The sequence below is a fragment of the Elephas maximus genome, chromosome 4 (genome assembly GCF_024166365.1).
Source record: "Elephas maximus indicus isolate mEleMax1 chromosome 4, mEleMax1 primary haplotype, whole genome shotgun sequence".
In the NCBI taxonomy this organism is placed as follows: Eukaryota; Metazoa; Chordata; class Mammalia; order Proboscidea; family Elephantidae; genus Elephas; species Elephas maximus.
Window position 1 is genome coordinate 131391455 of NC_064822.1, and position 25774 is coordinate 131417228.

The following is a 25774-nucleotide window of genomic DNA, read 5'->3' on the forward strand; positions in this document are numbered from 1 at the left end:
TCTTCATTCTTGTCTGCTTTTTGATTCAACTCTTGGATAGCTCTAAATATTAGAGATTTGAATTCCCTGTCAGGTAGTTCTAGTGCCTTTTCTTATACTGGAAAGTCATCTGGTGTTTTATTTTCAATGCCTACCAGAATCATCCTGTCCTTTCTTAAAATATGTTTTGATATCGTCTGCTGTCTTTGGGACATTCAGTAGTTATTTTCTTTGTTTATTGATTGTAGATATGTTTGTTTCAGGAAACCCTGGTGGCGTAGTGGTTAAGAGCTACGGCTGTTAACCAAAAGGTTGGCAGTTCAAATCCTCCAGGTGCTCCCTGGAAACTCTACGGGGCAGTTCTACTCTGTCCTATAGGGTCGCTATGAGTCAGAATCGACTTGACGGCAGTGGGTTTTGGTATGTTTGTGTCATTCTGCTGTTTTATTTGGTTATGTCTTAGCGGGCAGGCTGTATGTTCTTTGTTGTTTACTCGTCTGTGGTCATGATACTTTTCACCTCCTTTCCCAGTGGGCAGGGCCAATCACTCAGCTATGCTGCAGCAGGGCAGGTCCAGCTGAAGGGAAGGGGCTGGGATGGGGTGTTTGTGGCATGTACTAGGGCCAACAGGGTGGGCTGGGAATCACTGCTGGGCAGGTTCTGGTAGGCCATGCCTGCGCTGCTCAGGGTTGTGATGTTCAGTGCACAGTGCAGGTAGGCAGGAAGGGGGGGGGTTGTGATGTATGGAGCTAGTATGTGTATGAGAAAGAGGAGAGAGAAGAGAGAGAATCTGGAACCAAAAAAAAAAAAAAAAAAGAGTGCTAAGGGAGATTGCCATTGGAGTGGTGAGATAAGAAATCAAAAAATGGAAAAAAAGAAAAAAAACTAGATAAAAAATTTGGAAAAAAAAAAAAAAGAAAAGCCCCTAGGGGTCCCACTGGTGAGGCTGTGAAGACCGGGGAAGTGGCTCCAGGCTGTGTAGTATATAGCCTGGCTAGAGGCGGTACAGATGTCACACAGCACCAGGTGTTCAGGAGACAGGAAAAGAAGGTAAGTATAGAGAGATGAGAGTTGAGTGGTACTTCACAGTTGAGTGGCACTTCACAGCCTTTCAAGAAGAAGCAAAGATGGCACATGGAGCCAAGTGTACAAGAGAAAGGAGGGGGAGGTGGTGGGAGGCATGGAAGAAACCAAAAAAAGAAAAAAGCAACATCAGCAACAGACAAATGGCCCTCAGGAAGCCGGCCAGTGTGGGTGGGGTGAATCCAAGCAGTGCAGGGCCAAAGCAGTTGCCTCCTGGCCAAGACACTGTAGTCAGCGGGAAGCAGAGGAAAGTGTGTGTCACTGGTTAGTGGGTGCTCTCTCTTCTGCTGGGAACTTCTTGAAGCTACTTTCCCGTATTCCCTGTCTGTCAGTCTCCAACATGGGAGGGGCAAATCCAAGCAGCACGGATGCTGCACTTCCCGGCCAGCTGAGCCACCACTGCCAGCCAAGAAGCATGGAGGCAGAGCAGTGGGGAGAGGATGGGGGGTGGGAAAACATGTATTGCTGGTTACCAGGTGCTCTGTCTCCTGCTAGGATCTCCGTGAACCTGCTTTCCCATGCTCCCTGGCCACCAATCTCCAGCAGAACTAAGATGACAAATCCATGCTGCATAAGCTGACAGGGAACCTCCACATGTATCTCTCCTCACTCTCTGTTCTCTGTCAGTTTGTTATTCCATTCGGTGCTTGGCTGAGTTCTTTATCTCTTCATTTGACACTTTGGGTTCCAGGACTGACATTTGTCTCCATTTTACTTAGTTTTTCGGGTTTTTGCTGTGGAGGGATGGCATGGTACTTCTGTCTATGGTGCCATGTTGGCCAGAAGTCCTTCGTTTGATTTCTTGACTGCTGCTTCCATGGTTGTTGATTGTAGATCAAAGTAATATGAAATCCTTGACAACGTCAATATTTTCTCGGTTTATCATGATGTTGCTTATTTGTCCAGTTGTAAGAATTTTGTTTCCTCTGTGTTGATGTGTAATCCATACTGAAAGCTGTAATCTTTGACCTTCATCAGTAAGTGCTTCAAGTCCTCTTCCCTTTCAGCAAGCAAGGTTATGTCATCTGCTTATCGCAGGTTGCTAATGAGTCTTCCTCCAATCCTGATGCCCCATTCTTCTTCATATAGTTCAGCTTCTTGGATTATTTGCTCAGCATAGAGACTGAATAAGTATGGTGAAAGGATACAACACTAATGCACACCTTTCTTGATTTTAAACCATGGAGTATTCCCTTGTTCTGAATGAATGACTTCCTCTTGGTCTATGTACAGGTTCCGCATAACCACAATTTAGTGTTCTGGAATTTCCATTCTTTACAATGTTATCCATAATTTGCTATGATCCACACAGTTGAATGTCTATGTATAGTTAATACAACACAGGTAAATATCTTTCTGGTATTCTCTGCTTTCAGCCAAGATCCACCTGACATCAGCAATGATATTCCTAATTCCATGTTGTCTTCTGAATCCAGCTTGAATTTCCAGCAGTTCCACGATGATGTACTACTGCAATAATTTTCAGCAAAATTTTACTTGCATGTGATATTAAGGTTTTCACTGGCCAATTTTTTCAGAAGTAGACTACCAGATCCTTCCTTTGAAAAATTCTGATTATGAAGAACTATTCTATTGGTAACATGGACGATTTATTATATTTTATTTCCTCAGGGATATAATCACAATGATATGCTCCTTTAAAAATGGTTATTTTAAAGTATTTTTTTTTTACTTCCCTAAGAGTGATTTTATTATTCCTCGGAGCCAACTTATTTTCTATGGATCCATCTTTCTGTTTAGTAATGGAAGCAATGAAAAAAATGAATTTGAGATCTTTACATGAAACCCGTAAAAATACAGCTATTCCTTTATATAGAATAGTATCTGTTTTCATGTGCAGCCAGGCCCATATGTTATGGACTCAGTGGTAATTGTGAGCTTAGATTTATAGCGCAAGCAATAGTATAACAAAGATAGAAATGAGAAGCTAAATGTTGTTGCTGTGTGCCACTGAGTTGATTCTAACTCATAGTCACCCTATAGGACAGAGTAGAACTGCCCTAGAGGTTTTCCTAGGCTGTAATCATTACAGCACCAGACTGCCGCATCTTTCTCTCTTGGAGCCACTGGTGTGTTCAAACCACCGGCCTTTTTGTTAGCAGATGAGCTCTTAACCATTGCACCATCAGGGCTCCTTGATATCTAAATGGATAACCTGTAAAAATTGTAATTTTAGGCAAAGTTTTACCTTGGTCATCTTTTCATTCTATGAGTTAAATCCAAGTGTACAAAATAACTATGCACCACAGATTGGAGTGACTGGCTACACAGTCCATCTAACAGCACACTATGCATCACTTGTGAAAATAACCAGTATGAACTCACAGGTCATGCTGCAGTTCTCTAGCTGCCCATTAACATAGCCATGGGCATATGGGTAGTTGTGGCATTCAAACCTATATAATTTTATTGTCTTGATGATGTATAACAGTAATCAGAAAATAATGTAATGCTAAATAACAATACCCTAGTTTGATTGTGGCACATTGCTGAAAACTACTTAAATGTTGTACTGATTTTTATATTGAAAAAATTATAAGACCCCATAAATTGTAGTTTTCACCATTATTAAACTTCTTTATATAAAGTTCTACAGGAAATACAAGGATTAAAGAAAATGTAGTCCCTGGATAGTGCAAACAGTTAACGTACTTGGCTGCTAACAGAAAGGTTAGAGGTTCAAGTCACCCAGAGGTGCCTAGGAGGAAAGGCCTAGCAATCTACTTCCAAAAAAATCAGCTGTTGAAAACCTGATGGAGCACAGTTCTACTCTGACACATACAGGGTCGTCACGAGTCAGAATTGACTGGACAGCAACTGGTAAAGGTCAACGCTTTTGTATATGCAATTCCTTTTTCACCATAACCTTCACCTTTCAGCACTGATAAAATACTCACTTGGTAAATTCCTTGTCACTCATCAAGAGCCAGCTCAAATATCTGCCTCACTATGATACCTTCATAGGCAATCTCTACTTTTGCACTTACCATACCATAACAATTTTTTAAAATATCAGCCTTCTCTATCAGGCTATGAACATTTATCTTTATAACCCAATACTTCTAAATTTATAACCTATATAAAATGTCTGATGCAAGGTAGATGTTTAAGAAATATTTCCTGGTTTATATATGCCTTGCTTCATTTAAAAAATTGCATATGGCTTACTGAGACACATCCAGTACAATGGGATTTTTTTTAAAGCTAAGGGAAAAAAATGCTTAACTTAACAGAGTGAGGCATAGATCTGAAAAAATAATTTGTGTTCAGGAATCTGGGGATAACACATTATCCCAATTCTAGAATCAAGAAAAAAATAAGAACTAAAACAAATTCCTTCCTTGAAAGTTTAAGCCTATATATTTTATGTGGAAAAGAAAAAGGCTATTCGAATTTCAAATCACTGGGAAAAATAAAGTTAATTCTTTGATTCTTGTAAATGTTCTTTGTGCTGTGCGTGAGCCACCAGTCTACATCTTTGTTATTCATATACAAGCATCAACATTTTAATTAAGTGGCTATGTAGTTGAATCATATGTCTACTAATGCCAAAAAATGGTTTTCTACATTCATGAAAAAAGTCATTGGTCAGTACAGGGGCAGCCATGGGCATAAGTGGGAAGTAGGGAAGTAGGCATAATTTATCCTGGTGTTCCTTCTCTTTCATGTCAGGACTCTTCTAAGCTATCAGGAAATAAACACAAATAATTTTTTTTTTTTTAAGAGACAACTGAAAACAAGAGAAAAAAAAAAAAAAAAGGGACACATAACCAACAAAGTAATGAAGGAAAAAAAAACCAAAAAACACAATTGTTTCAGAAAATCCAGTCTAGGAGAAGCTACATGATCAAATCCAAAAATTAAGCACTTTAGCTCCCTGCTAGCCATGGCAAAAAGAGAGAGAGAGAGAGAGAAACATGGGGGAGGAGGGTTATGTGAATCCCCTAAGACAATTAGAGAAATCACAAGATCATTAACATAAACACATGCAGAGCTCTGAAAAGAATTTACCTCTTGATTCTTCATGTTAGTAGTATTTCCCTTAGAAATAAACACTTCAGAGATGTTCTCCCTTTGGCCTTTTCTTTTATCAGTTAGTTTACTAATTACCCCATTTGGTTCCACAAACTCACCATGTTCCATATCTTTTTATATGCTATTTCCTCTGAGTTTAATGCCCTCCCCACTTCATCGTTGCCTGAATTACTCCTTACTGATCCTATGGTGTCAGTGCAGGAAGCCTTTCCTTACCCATTTCCTTCCCTGGTTGCTGGTTGTTCACAGGAGTGCTGGGGGCAGTCCCAATTTCTCTCTCTCTTTCTCTCTCTCTCTCTCTCTCTCTCACACACACACACACACACGCAAGCACATGACCGTGCCTGGGCTAAGTCTCCTTCCTTATGCTATTATAGCACCTTGGACACATCTCTGTCCTAAAGCTTAACAATGCTACCTAAAGAAGCAGTTTATGAATGAACAGGAGAAAGTTCACTGCTGTTTGTGGCATTCGGTTCTTGGCATGTTCCTTCTAGCAGCTCTTGGTTTGTCTTATCTCTAGAGAGATGGAAGGGGCTTGAGATCCTTAAAGATCCCTTCTTGTTTAATCCTTAAATGATGGATTATTGTTTTGTTTAAAGGATTCAAGATCATTGAAGTAGCAGTAAGAAAACTAACAGAAATAATCACATTAAGACTAAAGCAGACTAAAACAAAATACCAACCATGACCTATTTCGTCTATAGCCAGAGGAGCTGCAGACAACCTGACCTAACAAGATTGTTCCATGTTCTAAGATTAAATGAGATCATTATTTAAAGTTCCTGTCCCGTAGGTTGATCAAAAAACAAAGAAGTGGGTTAGGGACCACATGAATGGCACAAAGAAGCCCTACGAATTAGGAAAAAAGACATAGGGAAAAGTAAAGATGAGAAATACAAAAGTTATTGTTGTTATTAATACTATCTTATATTTGCACAACACTATCTTTCAAAGTATTTTCATACAATGAATGTGCTTTTGTTTTAGTTATGAAATATTTATACCTTTTCACTGTTAATTCCTTTGTTATATTTCCTAAAAAATATTCCATTGACTTGTTGTCAAACAATTGATAGATCATATTTTATAAAGATAATTTCTATTATAGCCTTGGGCATTAATTAATATTCTATGTTATGGAATGAATTTTCAGGAGGGGCGTAATAGAAAATTAAAGGAAACAGCAAAGTGTCATTATTTTCTACTTTGCTGAAAACAAAAATAATTGAACTGTTTCTGCGCTTTAATTTAAACTTTTAACTAGAGAAAATATAAAGCAATTACTTTATATTTTTCAATTAATTAATACTTATTTTTATAGTAGAAAGCTTTCTCATTTAGCTGCTACCTTCTTTTCACCAAATAAGTGTTGAGATGAAAAATTTTATAATATCTTTTGAGCTTTTGTATTTTCTTTCCTATACAAATATATATTTGCAGTAGGCATGCACTTTTACGTACAAAAAAATGACACAAATAAATCCTATTATCAAGTCTATTCCAGTTGATAAAAGCAGATGGCAAAAACGGGAAATGTAAGGTCTTTCAAAACACAGTTTTAAAAAATTAAAATATTGCCAGTTGGCTTTAGATAACTTTTGGTAGTAAAATCTAGAGGCTTATTTGTTTAGGTTTAAATTGTTCTTTCTCCCTTTGAGGTTTGTCTAATGGTATAACAAGGATTAACTCATTTGCCTTTCATAATTTTGAAATAATTTCCAGAAACTTCATTAAAGAACATGTACATCATATGAGAAAAAACAGCAAATTAATTGTAGTTTTATATGCAGTTCATTTATTAACTCTAGACAGTGAGCAGCAAGAACATCTAACTAAATCTAACAGAGGCTAAATAGAGCACAAATATATTTATCTTTAATACTGAACATTATAACCTGATTTAAAATATAAATATATAATGCAATAAGCTTTAAAAATTTTATAGCTATGACTTCACGTTCTTTTTTTTTTTTTTTTTTAACTTTGCTGTTGTTAGGTGCCATCAGTCAGTTCCCACTCATAGCAACTCTATGTACAACAGAACGAAACACTGCCTGTCCTCTGCCATCCTCACAATCATTGTTATGCTTGAGCCCATTGTTGCAGCCACTGTGTCACTCCATCTCGTTGACGGTCTTTTTAACTTCATAATCCCCTAAATCACAGTAGGAGTCTTATCCACAGATGACATAACATTTTGAAAAATACAAACATTCTGTGTCTGCTCTCTCTCATGTTTCTACCTCAGGTTATAGGGAAGCTGGATTCTGCTCTGGTGGCGTGGTGGTTAAAAGCACAGCTGCAAAACAAAAGGCTGGTAGTTCAAATCTATCAGCTACTCCTTGGAAACCCTATGGGGCAGCTCTACTCTGTCCTCTAGGGTTGCTATGAGTTGGAATTGATTCAACAGCAGCAGGTTTGGTTTGAGATTCTGCTCAAAGGGTGGACACAGATGCTGTGAGTCTTGAGAGGAAATACTTGAGCACCCTCATGCCCTCACTGGTCATTGGGAGGAAGAGTTGCTCATCTGATCAGTCAGAACCTTATTTACATGAAGCCACACTTTACTAGAAGATAAGGTGGGCATAGACATGTCATGTTCCTTGGCCTTTCTTCTACTCCTGGATTCATACTTCTGGTCTGTTAAGAAAGCCAAGGCCTGGTCCTTTTTCCTACATGTGGGAAGAGGCTAACCATTTCCTTTCTTCTCTTTTCTTCCACAGTAGTGCAATGCATTTTAAATCTTGTTTGTATGCAAGATTAACACTTTTTTTTAATTTCATTTTCTAAATTAGAGCAATTATCTACTTATGGATGATATAACATTTTTAAAATCATAAACATGAAAATATGCTAATACATTTTGCTTTATCATTTATACAGTAAATCTCTGTGTAGTAACTGAGCATTATAAAACCATCATTTATTATATTAGAAGGCACTTCATTATCCACTATTCCTCTCAAAGTCTGCTGGACTAATGAAGAAAGCGTATCTATATTTTTCTTTCCAGAACCTTAATGTTGTTTCTTATGTCATAAAAAATTGCTATATGATGCTAACTTCCACAAAAAAGTAAAATACCATTTCACTTATAAGCGTAATACTTATGGTATTTTTTGCAAATTTTCTAAAAATTCAGTTAAAAAAAATAATGCTATACTTTATCTTTTCATTTTAATCACTACGAAAAAACTGTCCTGTGCCATCAAGTCAATTCTGACTTATAGCGACCCTAAAGGACAGAGTATAACTGCCCCATAATCTTTACAGGAGCAGATCGCCAGGTCTTTTCTCCCTTGCAGTCACTGTTGGTTCCAATCACTAGCCTTTCAGTTAGCAGCCAAGTGTTTAACCATGGAGCCACCAGGGCTTATTACAAAAAAATAGGAAGGTAATTTATATTTTTAGCTTGTGACACTTCTACTTTATGAGTTCCTTGAAAAGAGAAACTTTATGTTACTCAGTTTGTACTTCTACTGTATCTCTAATTACAGTATCTGTCACATAGTGTTTTCCATCGGATGGATGGGTAGGTGGGATGGGTGAATGGATGGGATGGATGGATAGGAATATTGAATGGATAGACAGATGGATGAGACAGATGGATAGATGGGAGGGAGGGATGGATAAATGAACACATTTAAAAATGGGATGGATGGATAGAATGGGTGAATAAGACGAACAAATGGATGGGATAAATGGGTAGTTGAATAGTTCAGAGGCTTAGAGGTTAGCTAAGTTGAGCTCCATTGATATTGCAATTTAAGTGTCAGTTAATTTAACACACATTTATTACTCTTCTCTAGATGCCAAGTATGTGATGGGTAGTGAGGCTCACACGTACGTAGACAGCACCAGCAGATAAAAGTAATAACACAATGGAATAAGTACAAAACAGAGGTAAGCATTAAGTCCCATGGGAGCATAGAAGACTACCGAAGGCTTTACAAAAGATATCCAGGATTTGAACCTTGAAGAGTGAGGATTATTTTTACAGTATGACCTGAAACATTGCATGAGGAAAGCACTTACACTGTACTAACTCACTGGGTAAAGTTCACTAGTGGACAAAACTGGTAGAGAAAAAGGGGATTCCAGGAAGATGAAATAGTACGTGCCAAGGCACAGAGATATAAAATTGCATGGTATGGCCAAGAAACTCCAAGTAATTTGATATGGCCTAAATTTATAACTGAAAACAAAAACAAAAAAACATTGAGTCATTTACTGTGATGCCACAATAGACAGGGAGGCCTTTTCTTTTGACTTAATACAGTGTACACCTACTCCTCACTTATTGACTATCTTGTTACCCAACATTTTGCATTTACGACAATAGTAAAAAATCTATCTGACTAGTTTGCACAATAACACATATGTCCGGCAGTAACAAATGCTGAGGTGTGAGGCGAGAGTAACACTGGCTGTGATTTTGAAGGATATGTGTCAACTTGGCTGGGCCATGATTCTCAGTGGTTTGGCAGTTATGTAGTGATGTAATTTGGCAGTTACGTAATGATGTAGTCATCCTCCATTTTGTGGCCTGATATGGTTATCCTCCATTTTTACATAACATCAATTTTCGCATAATGACCTCGTCTTTGGAACCTAACCATGTCGATAAGTGAGGAGTGAGTGTATTTCCAGTTCATGCCTGAATTATTGAACCAAAAATAATAATAATAATACTAACCAAACCCGTTGCTATTGAGTCAATTCTGACTCACAGCAACCCTAAAGAACAGGGTAGAACTGCCCCATAGGGTTTCCAAGGCTGTGGTCTTTACGGAAGCAGACTGCCCCATCTTTCTCCCATCAAGTGCCTGGTGGGTTCTAGTTAGCCGCCAAACACTTAACCACTGCGCCACAAGGGCTCCTTGCCTAACTTATTACTTATCTTCTATTCCTCAGCACTATACTCTGAAAGGAATAGTTTCCCGTGACCCACGCTGTTGGAAAAAAAAATTGGAATTACTTGACTTCTTAATGTGTAGACTCCTACTGATCAATAGCTATATTTTGCTTATACTTAAGGGTAAAAGCCTTGATAAAAAACTTGGAATCGAGATTCTGATTAAAATATTAGAAGGACGTGAATAGTGTTGTAGAATCAACTTCAGAGTTCAGTATTTTCCTAAGAATACTTTAACAGATCAACTCAAAATAAAATATTTAGCATAAACCATAGGATATTAAATCATGCCTAGGAATATAAGAAACTGTGGCAATAAAAATAATAGTAATTACGAATTGCCAAACAATAGCTCATTTAACCTTCACAATCCTACAAGGTAGATATTATTATTATTTTATAAGGAGAAAACTAAATGAATAATTTTTACACACTCACACATGTAATAATTGGTACAACCAGGGCTTATATTCAGGTCAGCCTCTTTTGAAAATATTTTTTTAAAATGCGTTTTACATGAAAGTTTACAGAGCAAATTAGTTTCTCATTAAACAATACACATATCGTTTTGTGACATTGGTTGTGAACCCAGTGAAGTGTCAACACTCTCCCCTTGACCTTGAGTTCCCCATTTCCACTTGTCCAGCTTTTCTGTCCCTTCCTGCCTTCTTATCCTTGCCCCTGGGCTGGTGTGCCCATTCAGTCTCATATACATGGCTGAACTATGTATTTTATTGTTTGTTTTATGGGCCTGTCTAATCTTTGGCTGAAGGGTGAACCTGAGGAGTGACTTCAGTACTAAATTAAAAGGGTGTCCGGGTCATAATCTCGAGGTTTCTCCAGTCTCTGCCAGACCAGTAAGTCTGGTCTTTTTTTTTTTTTTTTTTTTTATGAGTTTGAATTTTGTTCTACATTTTTTCTACAGCTCTGTCCGGGACCCTCTACTGTGATCCCTGTCAGAACAGTTGGTGGTGGTAGCTGGGCACCATCTAGTTGTGCTGGATTCAGTCTGGTGGAGGCTGTGGTAGTTACAGTCCATTAATCCTTTGGACTAATCTTTGCCTTGTGTCTTTGGCTTTCTTCATTCTCCCTGGCTCCAGATAGGGTGGGATCCAGTAGATGTATCTTAGATGGCCTCTTGATTTCAACTCTTGATGACAATGCTGTGTTGTTAGCTGCCATCAAGTCAGCTCTGACTCCTGGTGACCCCCATACAACATAACTAAATGTGTCCAGTACTGCTCCATCTTCATGACTGAGCATATTGTATGCCTGAGTCCATTGTTGCATCCACTATGTATTTTGAAAACCTTCCAATCTAGAGGGCTCATCTTCCTGCATTGTATTGGACAATGTTCTGTTGTGATACATAGGGTTTTCACTAGCTAATTTTCAGAAGCAGACTGTCAGGCCTTTCTTCCTAGTCTGTCTTATTCTGGAAGCTCAGCTGAAATTTATCTACTGTGGGTGATCCTGCTGGTATTTGAAACACTAGTGGCATAGCTTCTAGCATCGTGACCACACGTGAGTCACCATAGCACAACAAACTGATGGGTTAAGTTACCAAAATGTACGTGTTCATATATGTATAGAGTATCCATACTATATAAAGAGCCTCTAGAAATTAATAAGAAAAAGACAAATAGCCCAATGGGGGGCGGGTAACAAAGAAATATAACCAGAAAATTCACAGAAAAGAAACATAGCTTATCAGCTATTTATGCTCATCGGGGAAACACAAATAAAAATAATGAGATACATCTTTTCACCCATTATATTACAAACATTTAAAATATTGATACCATCCAGTGATAGCGAGAATGTATAGAAATAGGTATTCATACACTAATCTTGGAGGTATTTTGACAAAAAACTGTTTGGAACGTAATATGACAGTATCTCTTAGGTTCAACCACTTGAAATTACTGTTATTTAACCATTTGGGGCCTATAAAAATGGTAATTTAATTTGATTCAAGTTAATATAAAATTTTTAAAATGCATATGTTTTGAGTCAGTAATTCTACTTAAAAAAATCTTTCCTACGGAATTACTAACGTGTATGCAAAGACACACATATAAGGATGTTCTTTACAGCATTTTTGTCACAACCAAAAGTTGGAGACAACATACTTGCCCTTCAATAAAAGAATGTTTAAATAAATTATAGTACACTCATTCTATGGAATCCTGCACAGCAGTAAATAATGGGGGATATCTATATAACAAGTTATCAAAAGAAATATTATTTAGTGAAAGGAGATTTCAGAATAACACATATAATGTGATTCCATTTGTATATGAAAAATACCAAAATTATATTTATATACATTACTTGTGTGTATATGTATGGGTATATGTATGAGTGTATATAAAGTTTTTATTTATCTGCACAAAACTGAGATGATATTGAAGAATGGAATGGAGGGATAAGGGGTTGACAGGATGTAGCAGATGCTGTTGATGCGCCAACCCATGTTCCCTCAGCTCACCTAATTTCACACGAAGTTGCAGCAGACAGCTTTCCATCTGAAACACTCACATCCTCTTGCTTCTTCACCTGAGGAATTTGGGAACTTCATAGTCCACATGTACTGCAGCCGACAAGTGCCAGGGAGGTCATGCCATCATAGGCAACCCTCAACTAATGAAGTTGAGTATTTGGTATGTAAATTCCCCAGCTTTTCTGTATCTCGGGGGACAATTTTGAGGCACAATTCTACAGGGTTCCTCAAAGTTTCCTCCACAGGATTGAGCCTCAGTTGTCTACAGTAGTAACTCATTTATTAATACACCATTTATTGGATTCCTTCCCTTTCCCATCTCACTTTCTCCACTCCTTCTCTTGTGCTTACTAGAATCACCTCCCAACCACCTACACCAAGTCATTTTCTCAGAGTTAAGTTTTTGTTTTTCATGCTTCTAAATAATATTAATTTTTTTCACAATGACAACATGTTTAGATAGGACTTCAAAAAATATAATTAAGCCTACTGGACTAGACAAATCAGACCTGTGAATTTGAAATATTCTTTTAGAATTTTACATTTTGTTTTACTATGGGAAGACCTAGTAAATGGTAACCAACATCTTCATACTCTTCCAAATCTTTCAAAATTTAGATCTATAGTCCTATAAACATTTCCAGCTCATTCTTCTCTTAGACTTTCACATCTTGAGAATGATAATATAAAATCATAGAAAAGTATTCTGGAAATGTGGTTTTACAGATTTATAAATCTATAAAAATTTGCCATTTACAAACCTGCCATTCCTTGAAAAAAAATATTTGATGGGCTTCATCTCCCTTTCATCTTCAAATGTTTGAAGTGTCACGCACTATAATACTGTTGGTGGAGGGCATTTGGAAATATTCTCTCTTAAGGACATGTGAGTGTTACTCACCAAAAAGAATCTGGGGAAGTGTGCAAAGCCGGATATGTAATCCAGGGGCATAGTCTCAACAATTGATTGAGCTCAGGAAATGCCTTTATTTCTACTCCAAACTGAGAACTGTTCTTCAAATAGGAAGCAGGAAATTTTGTGCTAAAAGGAAACATAAGCTTAGAAACAGAGAGAGAGAGAGCATTTGAAGAGGGATATGATACCATGTTAAAAAACTAGAATTAAAAGAATGAAACTGGCCAAGATATTGCATGGCAATAGACAAAATCATTCAAGAGACTATAATCTCTCATGCAAGTATAATCCACATGCAAGTGTCACTGCATGGATAAAGCACACGAAAAGATACTGAAAGAGATACTGATCAACTGGTATACAAAATCCTATAGAATGATGAGATTATGAACAACGGAGGAAGACTCATGTCAGAAACTGACTTCTTTTCATCATACTCCATAGATCCTTATGAAACTACTATAGTAGCAAAAAAAAAAAAAAAAAAAAGAAGGTACCTGACATGCTATAGCAAGCATCCTTCTATAATTGAAGAATTATTCAGCCTGAATTTCTTCAGTAGCAAAAAGTAATAAATGTAGCCAGAGCAATGGCAAATCATTTCAAAATTTGAGGAAACCCAAACAAAGTCTGAGAATTCTCCTCTAATTTCTAAATTGGCCCTAATCTGACAAAAGTAAGCAAGAGGCACAAAAGGGGATCGGTGCAAGACACACACAAAAAGCCCATCAACAAAAGAATATTCAATAAAATATTGTTAAAAAAAAAAAAGGATCTTAGGTGACTGCAAAATAACAGTTGGTTACCTTTCTATCAAAGTAACAATAAAACATTTTCAAATAAACATAGAATTGCAAAGAACCATAGCTCTGTCACAAGCAAAGAACTTTTGTTCTTTCTATTGTTTTGTTTTGAAATAATGGACAAAATAAAGTTGACATAAAACATGTACATACATAAAAGATATTCAGACTCAAACTGACCAAACCTTAATCTCACTCACTTTTGCCTACATGTCTTAGTGAAGAGGAATAGGTAATACCAGAACTAAATGATGTACTAGAACAACACATGACTCCTTTGATAATATGGGTTCCATTATTCTCAATTATATCTTTATAATGTGCCAAATCAAAGCAACCCTTTTGACTGCTAATGGCAGGTACTTGAAACACCTTGAACTAACAGACGTATAGTGTTCAAAATTCTGGTGCTCAGGACACTGGATACTTACATGCGGTGAGTAGCATGCAACATAGAATGTTTCTGAGCTGGGAATTTAGAGTGTGTGCTAAAAGAAAGTAAAAGCTTAGAGTGAGAACGGACTGAATCTATCTGCTCAGGGTATTAGCGCCATATGGCTATTTGTTCAGAATAAGAGAATCATTTCATCAAACTGATCTTTTAATTCAGTTTATGTATAATCTTAAAATGAAGCAATTTAAAAACAGGTGAGAGCTTAGCAAACTGCATTCTTGCACCTTTCAAGAGACCTCTTGCAGTAACACTCAGTCAGCAATGCAAGGTCAGAGCAAGATGACATAAAACCCAAAAGAAAGATCTCTGGATCTCAGCTAGTTTTTTAATTATCTATTGTTACATAACAATATTTAGTGGCTTAAAATATTTCTCCCTTAATATCCCAAGTCTGAATCTCTGCCATAAAGCACAAAGTAGATAACATCATCTCATCATCCCTGGGCTCAGAGCTTATCCTGTACAAACATGCCTGCTTGGAACTCCCCATTCTGTTATAGATTCCAGTCTATAGGATGCAACTAATTCACCTCAATTTCCTTCATTTGTAAAAGCTGAGATAATATTTACCTCATTTAAATGAGGTTCTATTTGTAAAATACATAGTACAGTACCCAGTATAGGACAGGTACTCAATAAATGGTAGTTATTGTTATCATTATTATTATCTACCATTCAATTGTGAGCAATTGGGCTGGCACATACCTGAAGCCCAATCAGTTTTCTGTTCATTTTTAAAGTTATTAACTCAGTCTCATATATCTGAAGGATTCTCGACTCCCCAGAAGGTCCTAGAAAAAGCCTGGTCATTGCTGTTTTCCATTTTCCAATGTTTAAACAGAAATATCACACTACTAGTAGTCCCTGGATGGTGCCAATGGTTAATGCACCCAGCTGCTAACCAAAAAGGTTGGAGGTTTGATAATACTGGGGAAACCAGCACAACTTGTACAAGGCAAGGTCACGGAAGCTCCATAAACACATCTAAACTCCCTAAGGGACCAAATTGCTGGGCTGAGGGCTGTGGGGACCATGGTCTCAGAGAACATCTAGCTCAATTGGCATAACATAGTTTCTCAAGAAAATGTTCTACATTCTAGTTTGATGATAGCGTCTGGGGTCTTAAAAGCCTGTATGCAGCCATCTAAGATACTCCACTGGTCTCAGCCCTTCGAGAGCAAGGGAGAATGAAGAAAACTAAAGATACAAGGAAAAGTTTAGTCCAAAGGACTAAGTGGACCACAACTACCACGGCCTCTACCAGACTGAGTGTAGTACAACTAGATGGTGCCCGACTACCACCACTGATTGCTCTAACAGGGATCATAGCAGAGGGTCCTAGACAGAGCTGGAGGAAAATGTAGAACAAAATTTTAATCCACAAAAAAAAGGCCAGACTTACTGGCCTGACAGAGACTGAAGTAACCCCAAGAGTATGGACCCCGGACACCCTTTTAGCTCAGTAATGAAGTCACTCCTTAGGTTCACCCTTTAGCAGAAACGACACTAAAGGGGCACACCAGCCCAGGGGCAAGGACTAGAAGGCAGGAAGGGACAGGAAAGCTGGTAAAAGGGAACCCAAGGTCAAGAAGGGAGAGTGTTGACATATTGTGGGGTTGTTAACCAATGTCATAAAACAATATTTGTACTAGCCGTTTAATGAGAAGCTAATTTGTTCTATAAACCTTCATCTAAAGTACAAGTAAAAAAAATAACAACAACAACAAAAAGGTTTGAGATCACCCAGAGGCACCTTGGAAGAAAAGACTGGTGATCTGCTTCTGAAAAACACACTATGGAGTACCATGGAGTACTCTGCTCTGATACACATAGGTAGCTATGAGTCAGGATTAATTTATCAGCAACTGGTTTGGTTTAGCATTCTTAGAGTCAGAATAACAGGTCAAGTATCAGATAAGGATGTCCTTGTTTGCATGAGGTCATTGGTGTTTTTGTCTGCTTTATCTTCCCGTTTTCTTAATCTTTTGTCATTCTTCTTTCCCCCTTCTCCACAAACCCGGGTTCTCCTTCCTCTAATCTTATGCTGTTCACCTAGGTGGTGATTTTTCCACTTTCTCTATTCCTATAACTCCATGTTGCTAGTGGGTAACTGCTGTTAGTAATGACAATTTTTAGACTACCCGTGCCTCATTTTATCATCTTACTTTTCTTAATGTTATTGTAGTGATTGCTAATCACATTTTATAGTCACAGCACGAAATCCTTTTCATTCAGCTAAATTTGCATTAGTGCACAGTTGAAGCATCCTGAATCTGAAAAGCCTGCTGTGTTTGTCCTAGGAGAGTGTTTTCCTCAGAACATTGGTTTGCTCAAATCACAGGCTCCTGCTTATCTTCCTGTTAAAATACTTCTTGTTTCACCATGCTGATATGTTAGATACCACCCTACAGGTGAAGAGAGCATGTGGTACGTATTTGTTGCCTTTCCCTGACCATTGATCAATCCCTTCAGGATCACTACAGCACCATCGTGAATTCACTGGGTCATTTCACTGCATTCATGTCTTATAAGAAGATAGTTTTCTAAGTCTCTCAACTGTTCTGTAGCCCCTTTTTCTTTATTTCATCCCAACGAAGAGGCAATTAATAAGCAATTAACTTCAGTTATGTCACTTAGCTGACATAAACATCTAGTGGCAGATTTGATGACATAAAATAAGTCCTCTTAATTCCTCATATAGGGCTCAACAAACCATTCAGAAAAAGATACAGGACTTTGTCATCTCTGTCAGAGGAAAGCTTCATTAACCTAAAAAGAATGGGATATAGCAGTTATCTGAGAAAATTCTGAGTTCTTCTTTTCTTGTTAAAGAGGATTAGTAAATCTGACACAGGAATTTTTAGGAATATGTAATTATCCCAACCCATTGCCGTCAAGTCAATTCCAACTCATAGCAACCCTACAGGACAGAGTAGAACTGCCCCCACAGAGTTTCCAAGGCTGTAAATCTTTACAGAAGCAGACCACCACATGTTTCTTCCATGGAGTAGCTGGTGGGTTCAAACCACCAACCTTTCAGTTAGCACCCAAGCACTTAACCACTATACCACCAGGGCATAATTATCAAAATGGACTCCTATCTATGACATCATAGGTCCCTGGGTGGTACAAATGGTTTGCACTTGGCTAATAACTGAAAGGTTGGAGTTTTGAACTCACCCAGTGAAATAGTGGAAGAAAGGCACAGTGATCTACTTCTAAAGATTACAGCCAAGAAAACCCTATGGAGCTCAGTTCTACTCTGTAACACATGGGGTCACCATGAGTCTGAAAAGATTTGATGACAGTGGGTTTGGTTTCTTGGTTTTTATCTATGACATCATAGTTTAAAACACTGAAGAAACTACATGGCTTTAGGGCCTTAACAAAAACTTAGGGTGTTTATAGACTATGATATACATGTGAATGGGTTTCAAAAATTGAAGAGTGTAAGAAGTTATGTGATCTGCCCTTCACTGGAATTCGTTCTGGTAAAATACAAAAGTAAAGATCAGTTTCTAATGTTTCTTCCAGCTTGGATATAGTGTTATTTGGTCCAATCATATTCCTACAAAGATATTTTTAATGATAAGCCCTTAAGGAAAAAAAAAACAAAACTTTAAATTGCCTACATATTTAAGTGAAGTATTCAAAAAAGATTTCTAAACAGGCCCATTTGCTCTATTGAGCACTTTAATGGGTTTGGATAGGCCAAGTTGTTTCTCAAGTTTGGCAGTAGGGGATATAAAGAGCTACTCTGCCTCAAAGAATGAGAGAAATTAAAGTTTTGCTCTTTAGAGGACAGAAAAGTGAGAGGATTAAGAAAAGTACAGGAGGTTGACATTAAGTTGTTTTCTGTTTACTATATTATGAATCCCTGCATATTACCAACCTTCAGTCATCTGTACATATATATGACTCTGTAAATGTTTTTAATGGCCTTCAAGGAAAGAGACCAAAGCACAATTGGGTTAATATGACATGAAACATGGGCAATACGAGCATAATGGTGCATGATACATAAACAAGACTAAGTAAATGGAAGCAGGGGTCAAGATCTAGAAATGACTATGAGATAATAAGGCCCCAGGGAATTCACATAAATCTTGAGGAAAATTTCGGACATCTACAATCCACAGGATGATGTGTTAAATTAATCTCAACCAAGAAACCCATCCGAGTTAGACAAGTTCTGCTTCAGCAGTTTCATTAAAAAAAAAAAAAAAAGTATTGTTCATAATCTGAAATGCTACTCTTAGATTGAGTTCTGAAAATAATAAGACCCATACACATAAGAAAATGTCAACATAGCATTAACCCACCTTCTTTATCTTTTTAACTCTGAAGTTTAGTAACTGTTGGAAAACCCTTAAAGAAAATACACTCCCCCAGACTACAACATATTAAGCATTTGGGTACATTAAGGGATAATTTTATCCATCACATTTGAAACGTCAACTTGTCTTGGTCATCTTTTTACTTGTTCTTGCTGAGTTTCTGTATCTACTCCCTTAAGAAACTTGAAGCCACAAGATTTATTTTCTTAAACTTCTTTCTCACCCCTGAAAATACACCTGCACCTGCACAGACCTAATTTAATCTCAGAGGATGAGATGTCTGTCATTACGTGTATGCCTAGTTCCTCTAGCTATGCTTTTGATACCAGTTCCTCTCAACTTTCAGACCTTGCTACTTTCTCTATTTCTACCATGTTCAAACTTTCCTCCTCTCCTAGCAACATGATCTCAAACTATAAGCAATCTTGAGTCTCCTCCTATCCTAAAAAGTAAACTCCCTTAACTTACATTTCTCCTCATACCTTCTTATAAGTATATTCTCTGTCTTTGCTTTGTCACAGCACACATATTCTTAATTCAATAAACATTTCTTTAGCAACTACTATGTGTCAGGCACTACACTATGCAAACCATTATAAATTGTTTCTGCTCATGCCATTCCACTGCAGTGGTACTCAGAGATTACTACAGACCTCCTAATTGCCAAATCCAATGAATATGTTTTGATATTTATGTTTCTTGACCTCTCTCCAGCATTTCATAATTTTATTCACTATCACCTTTTTGAAGTACTCTACTCTCTTGTCATGGGATAGCTCATTCTCTTCTTTTACTTCTTTGACAGTTTCTTCTTTATATTTTCTTAGTGGAAAAGGCTACAAAGAAGGGTACAGTGAGAATTACTACGGGGAAAAGTATTCTGCCACATTTCCCTGTGGCAAAAAGTAGTAGGACTCTAATCTATGTATAACTTCTCAAGGGTACAAACTTAGACTCAGCAGATACATCACTACATTGTAAGCTTTTTCAGAGCATACATTCCTGTGTCTTCACATTATTCCTGGCACTTTGAAGAGTGTCCAGCACAAAATAGGCAGTCAGTAAATATTTTTATAATAGCTTTATTGAGAAATAATTCACATACCTTAAAATTCACTCTTTTAAAGTGTACGATTCATTAATTATCAGTTGTAGAATTATCACCATCATTTACATTTTCATCACCTCGGAAAGAAACACTGATTCCCAAAGCCAACTCTTCAGACAGGGATTGGACTAGACTATAAGATAGAAATTGATACTGGTGAGGAGTGACCTTCTTGCCTCAAGTAGATACATGAGACTATGTGGGCAGCTCCCGTCTGGAGGAGAGATGAGAAGGCGGAGGGGGAGAGAGGCTGGCTGGCTGAATGGACACGGGGAAAACAGGGTGGAGAGAGCGAGTGTGCTGTCTAATTAAGGGGAGAGCAACTAGGAGTACATAGCAAGGTGTATATAAATTTTTGTATGAGAGACTGACTTGCTTTATAAACTTTCACTTAAAGCACAATAAAAAAAGAAAAGAAAAGAAACACTGTACCCATTTCTCCATTTCCTCCCTTCCCCTAGGCCCTGGAACCCACTAATCTACTGTCTGTTTCTATGCATTTGTCTATTCTGAACATTTTTTATAAATGAAATCATACAATGTATGGCATTTTCTGCCTGGCTTCTTTTCCTTAGCACAATGTTTTAAAATTTCATCCATGTTATAGCATGTATGAGCACTTTATTCCTTTTCAGGGCAGGATAATATTTCATTTTACGGATATACCACATTTTGTTTATCCGTTCATCAGCTGACAGATACTTGGGTTGTTTCCATGTTTCCACTATTATGAAAATACTGCTATGAAATTCACGTATGAGATCTTCGTGGCTGTATGTTTTTAATTCTCTTGGGCATACACCTATGGTTGAATCACTGGATCATATGTTTAACACTCTGAGGAACTTCCAGACTATTTTCCAACATGTCTGCACCATTTTACAATCCCACCAGCAATGAAGGAGAGTTCCAATTTCTCCACATCCTCACCATCATTTGTTATTGTCCATCTTTTTTTATTTTTAGCTATCCTAGGAGTCCCTGGGTGGCAAAAATGGTTAAGCACTTGATTATTAGCTGAAAGGCTGGCGGTTCGAACCCACCCAGAGGTCCCTGGAAGACAAGCCTGGTGATCTGCTTCTGAAAGGTCACAGCCCTGAAAACCTTATGGAGCAATTCTACTCTGCACACATGGGGTCACCATGAGTCAGAATCAACTCCATGGCAACTAACAACAAGAACAAAGTCAGTGTAAAATGGTATCTCATTATGGTTGTGATTTGCATTTCCCCAATGGATAATGATGTTATCCATCTGGCATTTTTTCATATGCGTATTGGCCATTTGTATAGTCGATAAATATTTAATGAATGAATGTATATAATAATAGACACTGTGATAGGCTCTTAAGGACACCATTCATAGTTATTCAGTTACTATCTAATTACAACAAATGACCTTAGGGATAGGGAGTGTTTTATGATCAGGTGATTGCATACTCAAACATTTCACTTAGTTAATGCAACTGATGACCACGGTTGATTTTCCTTTCTCAGTATTGACAGCTGATTTAGAAATTATCAGAGATGATTATTGCTCTTATTCTAAACCATTTAAAGCAAATGGAGAGAGAAGGAGAAAAATACAGAAAAAAACCCAGCAATTATTAGAGAAATGATGCAGCAGTTTGATAGGGAAGGCCTGAAGTGAAGTGACAAGACATGAACAATTTAGCATACTGCAGAATGCTTTCCTTCATAGCATCACATACAGAAAAGATCAAGGAGTCATCTTTTTTTCTGTATCACTCTGAATATCTAGAAAAGATATTGAACAACTTGCCTCCAAACTCAATCCAATGTTAGTTGTTCTTGACTAAGTACTTTTGAACTGAGCCCACACTTAAAGATGATTTTTTCCTCTTCCTAAGTGAAAATTTTATATCCATGTGTTTCTTGTACTGCATCCCTGCTAAAACCAAAAAAAAAAAGCCCACTGCTGTTTTTTTTTTTTTTTTTTTTAATAGGTTGAGTCGATTCAAACTGCCCCACAGGGTTTCTAGGGAGCAGCTGGTGGATTTGAACTGCCAGCCTTTTGGTTAGCAGTGAGCTCTTAGCCAATGAGCCACCAGTGCTCCGTATCCCTGCTAAAGTTTCAATTCTAGAGTTTTTTCTCTTTAAGATTCATTATTAGGTGTCCCCTAAACATTCATTTTTCGAGGAGAAATTATCTAAATTAATTTTATTTAATTGTTCTACTGTACAGAGAGGAATATTAGAACAATGTTTTGAGTGGATCAGAGATCACACTACATAAAGGTAGAACTCTGGAAGACCTATAATACCACGGAAAGAGTGAACTGGGTGGTGGGGGAGAGGGAAGAAAGAATCATCACCCTGTTGTAGTAAAACAGATGACCTGTCTCAGAATTGACTCCAGGTAGAAGTTTAAAAAAAAATCTCCCCACAAAATTGGGGCCATTATGTGATCTTCACAAGGTTTGGGAGGCTAAATCTACTCTACTGGAATGTTGAAATTTAAGTGAAGTTGAGTGTGTTGTGTTTCTAGGCTTCTAGAATAAGAAAACACAAACTCTCCCTGGAAGAGCATACTCTTAACACTAGCCTCAAGAAATTCCTACAGATAGAGATCCAAGAATCATTTGACAAACAATAAAAAGAACCGCAGATACAAAAGGAAACAAGCCAACAGAAACAAGAGTAAACAACATCCTGGAGAATCACATCCTGACAGATTGTAGATATTGAAATTATCAGATAAAAATATAAAATAACTATGTTTAACATGTTTCAAAATATAACAGGGAGTGAAAAACATGAGCAAGGAGAAAAGGACAATTAAAATCGACCAGGAAGATTTGAAAACTAACCACTTGGAGCTTCTGAAAATGAAAATGTAATAAATGAATTTTAAAGCTCAACTGAAGGGTTAAAAGGCATATTAGATACAGCTGATGAGAATTCATGAATGGATTACAGAACTACAAAAATATTGAAATTGTATCTTAGAGACACAAAGAGGTGTAAAATATTAAGAGATTTGAGACTCAAAGTATAAATGAGCCAGTATATTCAGAAGGAGGTACCTCAAATACGGAAAAGTAATATTTGAGGAAATAATGGCTAACAATTTTCTAAAATTGATAAAACACATTGTCACACTCAAGATGTCCAAAAAATCCCAAACAGTATAAATAAAAAGAAATCCAGACCTGAACACACAGAGTAAAGCTGCAGAACAAAGACAAGAAGAACATCTTAAAAGTAAGTAGAAAGAAAAGAGTGATTATCCACAAAAGAGATAATTAAATTGACTGCTAATTTCTTAATAACAACAATGGGAGCAGAAGTTAATGGAATATTGTACAATTGTACACTTAATGAAATGATCATCTTAGAATGAAAATGAAACAAATAATATATTATCAGATTTAAAAAATGAGAGATTTATCACCAACAGATGCTTATTGGGGGAACACCTAATGAATGGGCTTCAAGAGGAAGGTAAATGATCTCAGTAGGAAGTGCTAAGATGCAAGAAGGTATATGGGGACTTCAAGAAAATTAGGTGTACATATATTTGATTTTTCCAGCAGGTTAAAAATCTTTTGTCACTAATAACTTAGTATGCTTTCTTGGCAATATATATCTTTAAAAACGATTTTTAAAAATGTCGCTAGATGGGATGAATTTTATATTTCTGTGGCCCAAGAGACTTGCTTTTGGCTAACAAATACATTTCTAGGACAGCTTGCTCCATCTAAATCAGAAAACTGAGAAAAGAAGCGGTCAGATCAGCAGGAAGAGCAAATGCTGCAAATGGAAGAAAACACAGACAGATGGTTGAATCTGTGTTAGATCACACTGAACCACTGTGAAGGCAAGTAAGGACATTAATAGTTCAGAGAGCATTTACATGGTGAAACGAGAGAAAATGATTCAATATTTGCAGATGACTTTCCTTATAATCTATACACAAGAACCACGGGTGTACATGTATGAGGTTGTTGTCCTGGAGTAAATGAAAAGATTTGGCATTTTCCCCTAAACCCATCTTGGTGTTGCATATGTACAGAAAGAGTCCTCAGGGGACTATTTATCCTATGGCTATTTTTGTTTGATGGCTTTTTCCATTGATGCAAAGCTGGGAGATATTAGAAAAGAATTGGAGAGATTTGTTTCCTAAAAAGCCAGGTTAGAAGCCCCATTATTTCAGTTAATGCCAGATGTCCTTCAATAACTGTCATTGAGGAATGTGACAGTTTTGCCCTTCAAAGCAATAGTTTCTCTCCTCCATACCCTAAATAAAAAATTAACTTTTCTTGTTTCAGCATCCTTTTCCCCAATCTCCAGGGTCAAAAGTACTGTTCTTAGCTATATTTACCTCAGCTAGATACTAAGAGAACCCAATACTTTATAACTATTTATAGTATTACTAATTCATAGCTCTTCCAAGGTTGCATTTTTAAACAAATTCTTACCAGAATGAAACACTAATTGGTAAAATGTTCAGCAACATGGAAAATTTCTGAACATCTACTATATCAAGGTGGCATGATAACCCATTTAGGAAAGGACATTTTTTAAAATAACTGGCTAGCAATTTGTAGGAAAAGTTAACTCAAATCCCTAACTCAACCATAAGAAAAAAACAAACAGTTGCTGTCAAGGCAATTCCAACTCATGGCAACGCCATGTGTGTCAGAGTAGAACTGTTCCATAGAGATTTCAATAGCTGGTTTTTTCAGAAGTAGACCACTCCTACAAAATAAAAAAATTTAGATTAATGTACAGTTAAAAGTAAAAGTGTAAAAATTCAGAAGAAAATACAATAGGAGAATGTTTTTATTATTCTTGGTATAGGAAAGCCTTTCTTAGTATGTGTCTTAAGTTACCTGGTGTTGCCATAACAAAAAATACCAACGGGTGAATTTAAAGAACAGAAATTAATTTTCTTACAGTTCTGGAGACTAAGTCCAAACCAGGGTCTCAGCTGTGTCAATTCTTTCTGTGGACCTCTCTCAAGTTTCTGGTGACGGCCGACAATCTTTGGCCTTCCTTTGCTGTTTATAGATACATCTGTGGCATCTTCTCCTGTGTGCCTCTGTATCTATTTTGCTTAATTAAAAAAAAGACACTGCTCAGAAGTGACCAGGTTTAGGACCCACCCTACTCTAGTATGGCCTAATTAACATAACAAAAGAAAATCCCTATTTCCAAACATGGTCATGTTAATAGGTACATTTCTTTTGAGGGGACACAACTCAATCCATAACAGTATGAAACAAAACAGTAAAGTTAAAGAAAATATTAAAAATTTAACTACAGAAAAACTTAAATATCTGTACAATGAAAGATACAAAATAAAAAATATAAATGAAAAACGTAGAAAGTATTTGCAACATACATAATAGGCAAGTAAAGCCCAGAGCACATGCTCTGGAACTAGACTGATTAGGTTCAAAACCTAATTATACCACATTCTAGTCTTTGGGCCTTAATTTCTTCGCCTATATATAAAAGAGTCCCTGAGTCAAAACGATGGCACCTAACAACAAACAACAACATATTTAAAATGGAGATAACAGAATCTACTTTCTTGAGTAGGCAGGGAACTATTATTATTGCCCTTAACATGTAAAGAGTTATACAAATCA